Source organism: Physella acuta, unplaced genomic scaffold (genome assembly GCF_028476545.2).
Source record: "Physella acuta isolate Inbredline_101_S28 unplaced genomic scaffold, ASM2847654v3 ptg000242l, whole genome shotgun sequence".
Lineage (NCBI taxonomy): Eukaryota > Metazoa > Mollusca > Gastropoda > Physidae > Physella > Physella acuta.
This window is the reverse complement of record NW_026731761.1, coordinates 844,838-850,290: the sequence shown is the minus strand read 5'-3', so window position 1 is coordinate 850,290 and position 5,453 is coordinate 844,838. Positions and strand designations below refer to the sequence as shown.

The 5,453-nt window shown below is 38.5% G+C and overlaps 1 long non-coding RNA gene across 1 annotated transcript; it reads right to left on the bottom strand.

The window, feature by feature from the left end:
- Nucleotides 1–1,345: 1,345 nt before the first annotated feature.
- On the bottom strand, nt 1,346–4,138 carry LOC131938322 (uncharacterized). The gene is made up of 3 exons (XR_009386292.1): nt 4,032–4,138; nt 2,195–2,398; nt 1,346–1,450 (listed from the first exon to the last, which is right to left on the bottom strand). It is a non-coding gene; the product is annotated as an uncharacterized LOC131938322 (long non-coding RNA).
- Nucleotides 4,139–5,453: the final 1,315 nt, after the last annotated feature.

The following is a 5,453-nucleotide window of genomic DNA, read 5'->3' as shown; positions in this document are numbered from 1 at the left end:
ATCAGGGATTCAAGAGTTACCTAAATGTTAGGAATAAGGAATAAAGACTCAGAGTTAGTGTTTGTCGTGTTAGTATGATTGGTTTGACAGTATCGCTTAATGAAGCAAAATATTAAAAACGATTTAATTACTATGGTGTTTAAAGGACATTCAATAATTTAAGCATGATTATCGCCTATTCTAATCGTAAACAATTAATTTCACAATTTCGTATCTAGTTCAAAATCTTGGTCATAGCATAAAGTGAATACACGCACATAGTAAGTAAATGTCTAATTGAAAATAGGTTTCTCACACACATGTACATGCATGAACACTTCTACACAGACATAAATAGACAGACACCGACACACACAAAGGGACAAACAGATCATATTGAAAGACGCATTTACACGCAAAAACGTACACACACATGAACGCACAAAAACACATCAACACACCCAAACACATCAACACACACCTACACATGAATACACACATATACGTTCGCTCACACATACGCAGAGAAATACAGATTTTCAAACACTCTTTTCTACACAGAAACAAAGACTCAGCCCCACACAGACCCACATAGACTCACAAAGACACAGAGACTCACACACAGAACCACACAGACCCCAACAGACTCCCACAAGACAAACAAAGATGCATACAGATTCACAAAGACCAACACAGACACAGATACTCATACCCACACAGATCCCCAGAAACCCACGAAGGACCCGACAGACTCACAGACACACACAAAACCACACAGAACCACCCCTACCTCCAAAAACCCCCACTAATCTCCACAGACCCTCACATACCCACACAAACCCACACAAAACCACACAGAACCACACAGACACAGATACTCATACCCACACAGATCCCCAGAAACCCACAAAAGACCCGGCATACTCATAAAGACACACACAGAACCACACAGAACCACACCTACCTCCAAAGACCCCCACTAATCCCCACAGACCCTCACATACCCACACAAACCCACACAAAACCACACAGAACCACACAGACACAGGTACTCATACCCGCACAGATCCCCAGAAACCCATGAAGGACCCGACACACTCAAAGACACACACAGAACCACACAGAACCACACCTACCTCCAAAGGCCCCCGGAAATCCCCACAGACCTTCACTTACCCACACAAACCCACACAGACCAACTCAGAACCAAAAACACCTCCCAGACCCCCTATCACAGATCCCCACTGACTCCCACCCCCCCCCCCCCACAGACACACACATACCCACACAAACCCACACAGACCAGTATACTCACACGCCAGAAAGCAGGCAGACGAAGCTATGTAGTGGTACCGTTTCTTCTGTTGTATGTCTAGAACCGCCCAGTACACCTGGCACACTGAGACCGTCACGGCCAAAAAACTGGCCAGCATGCCCAGAATGGAGAAGGCCTCACACACTTTTAAACTGTCTACAGACAAAACACAATTAAATTTGGTTCTTAACCTGCCCAGAATAGAGAATTGTCACACACTTTTAAACTGTCTACAGACAAAACTTAATTAAAATTGGTTCTTAACATGCCCAGAATAGAGAAGGCCTCACACACTTTTAAACTGACTGAAGGAAAATGAAGCACCGTTCTTAACTTTGTCGTCACTAGGTCGGATAACATCTGGTGTTATAATTAGCCCCCCCCCCTTCCACCCCCCCCCCCCCTTCATATAGCAAACAACATCACATTCAATGGTGATAACTCTATATCGTAACACGTCGATTAAAAAACACAGAACTTACACGTGCATAAAACCGAACAACCCCCACCCATCATTCCTTCCCTGCTCCAAATTGATTTTTGTAATTATTTTATATATTGTAGGACTAGGGCTAGGGCTAGGGCTAGGGCTAGGGCTAGGGCTAGGGCTAGGGCTAGGGCTAGGGCTAGGGCTAGGGCTAGGGCTAGGGCTAGGGCTAGGGCTAGGGCTAGGGCTAGGGCTAGGGCTAGGGCTAGGGCTAGGGCTAAGGCTAGGGTTAGAGCTAGGGTTAGAGCTAGGGTTAGGGTTAGGGTTAGGGTTAGGGTTGTGGTTAGGGATAGGCCACGAAGGAAAGTCGTCGTTTCTCTCCATTGTGCATGCGTATCTTTTTCCGGCTAGAATCGGCCAATGCTAAATTACTGTCACACCTAGTCTAACCTCTTCACATAAATTCACCCTACCATCTTTCACTGCGTAGTATTTGCACTCCTCTTCAACACAGTATTCCCACAATCCTTTCGAGCCTCTTTGACCTAGATAAGCCAGCGCAGACCACGTGGGTGTCGAGAGGCCAATGATATGAAAGACCGAGCCAACAGCACCGAGAGTGACACACAAAATGGCGTAGACTCCGTGTTTGTCTGTTACTGACATGACCTAGGCAACTGATAAAATTGACATTTGTCGACAAAAGTATAAAATAAATCAAATACCATTTTATAACAACATTATTATAATGAAATTGGAGTCGAAGAGCGTAGTAAATTTTTTTACAATGACCACTTGCAATCTGATTATGGAACGGGCATCCTTTCGGGAGGGGCGGACAAAGAACGAAATAGAATTTATATAGAAAATTTCAGGTGCACCCCCAGAGAAAAAAGCCTGGAAGAAAAACAAAATGTGACAAAATTTAGTATCTTGTATTACATGGGGCTTTTATGGGACTAGTCTAGTTTGCCAAGTCCACTGAAAGTTTGTCATTATCGCAAGTAGTTTGTAGACCCGATTATTGCCAGCATTTAGAGGCGAAAATCTGTTATATATATATATATATATATATATATATATATATATATATATATATATATATATATATATATATATATATATATATATATATATATATATATATATATATATATATATGTGTGTGTGTGTGTGTGTGTGTGTGTGTGTGTGTGTGTGTTTGTGTGTTTTTTGTGTCTATGAGTGTTTTTATGTGTCTCTTTTTGTGTCTGTGTGTGGATTGTTTGTTGCCTCGGAAGACAATATAGATGCTCACAAAGAAATAAAATACCCCTACCCGGATCTCTCCTGAAGGTTGCTCTCCATCAACATACACCTCCACCCCCACCCCACATACACAAACACAGGGCTATGTGTCCTCACTAAAAGAACCCATGATCATAAATTCCCCCCACACATCATGAACCCATCCCCTCGTGATCTACTTGAATTTCCGGTCTAGAAACTATACATTCCCAAACAGACCAAGCCTTTCCCTCAAAAAATTTATCAGAATATAATGTTTGACCCAAGTTTAATTAATTATTAATTACAGTTAAATACATTTTAATACAGATTGTTATCTCCTACCGACGGGAAGGGATGGGGAGGGGTGGGGATTTTGAAACAAGATGACATTTTCATTTTTAAATAATGGTTAAGCATATTGTTGTTTTTTTTTATTGTTTTTTTTTTGGTGAGTTTTTATATTTTTTATTCATCTTGATGTAATAAAACAGTTATTTTTTTTCTGTATTCAAAGTTTTGAATAGTAGTCTGAGGTCACACGGCACATTTCCGTTATGCGGAAATGATTTACGTAAAGATTCCTGTTCAGGCCTAGCTAATTATCTGTTTGAATATCTCCATTGCCGATACAATTAAAACCAGATTGGAAAGCAATACAATCGGCGGTTCTTTGTGATTGATTGTGAAATATTCAGAGAGGTCCATATTTGTAAAAATAGGGCGGAGGTACTAGAGATAATTGCACTTCCACATAGTCTTTAATATCGTTAAACAAATATTTGTCTCGTGTCAACAAGCCTGAAGTGATTTTATTTTGACTCTAAATAGCCGGATTAGCTCACTTCTTTGGGTGTTTAGAATTACCGTTCGATTTTCAATTCAATGATCTGAACATTTGATTGGTGACATCAATTTTTGTAATATATCTATAAACATGTATATTAAGATATATATATATATATATATATATATATATATATATATATATATATATATATATATATATATATAACTAATTAAACGTATTTAATATTCTCTTACCAATTAATGTTATTGTTGTTTAATAATTCAAATATCCAAATAAAAAGACACTTAAGTGATCAGATTTAAAAATCTCCGACTGAAAAGTAACATAAAAATTCACTTATAGAGTCCTCAGAAAGAAATAAAACTATCTGTGGGATGTCTAGCATTACTCCCTTACTACCCTTTCCCCACTCCCACCCACCCCCCTCGCCATTAAGGTGCAATAAAATACTTGAGGCTGATTTAGAGTAGGTAAACAGTTGTAAAGCTTAACGAGGAGACACGTTAGTTTACAGCACTGATGAGCATTTAGATTAAAAACTTGTGAATGCAATGATTACAAAAAAATTGGAGAATTTTTATTCTAGTATTGAACTCTATTTTTGAAAAGCATTCTAAGCGTTTACCAGAGATTTGCATTGCTTATATATATATATATATATATATATATATATATATATATATATATATATATATATATATATATATATATATATATATATTAACATATAATTACGCATTAAACTCATTTACTTTGATCACTTTTATTTTGAAAAATCATTTTTTAAAATCAATTTTAAGAATATTGTAAAGTTTTGCATGCTTTTTGTATTATTTTGTACCGTGTTCTTGAGTTTATAATGTTCTTCCTTTTACAGTTTATATTCTATCTAGGTACAGTGCTATTTTTTCACTTTCTTTCACCGACACTTCGAGTATAACTGTGATGTTACCTTTCCGTTTGGTCTGTTGTTTAAAGAGCTTACCGTTTGTGTAGCATGTGTCATCTAATTCATTATAAATTAATTGAATAAAGATATTTTTCTTTTTTTGGTTTTACACACCCAGGCAACTTAAAAAGTTGTTATTTCCAACGAAGGCCTGCTGCAGAAACATCAACTGTGGTTTTCTTTCTTGCACCAGTGTTCACACGCAAACGACGGAAGTGGTTCATGGGTGTATGGTGAACCCACTAGATTGAGTCTCACTTTTTAACACGTGAGCCAAATACATGTGGTGTCTCACTAGTTAGCACGTATTTCACACCGAGCCCTTGTAGAGTTTCTTTCAGGCATTTTGGCTACCACCCCCCCCCCCCGGACTATTTTAAATAGAAAATATATACCCCCCCCCACCCCATCCGCCACCCCTTGGAATTTAAGTGAGTCCCCCTACCGACGAATGTTTTAAGTGCTCTCCTTCTCCCTCCGTCGTCACGAGGAAAAAAATTTCTAAAAGTAAATGTGGTCGTTTTACATGTCTACTGTGAAATATCATCCACGCTTGACCAACAAAAATCGAGGCCTAAAATTTACCCGTAAACGTTATCAACTCGTTCTCCTTTTTTTTATCTTAAACCGCGACAGACCCTAATTGTAAATGTCAGTTTTACGAGAGCTAATTTTCACGTGCCAAGACTTAAGTGGTTTAATTGTG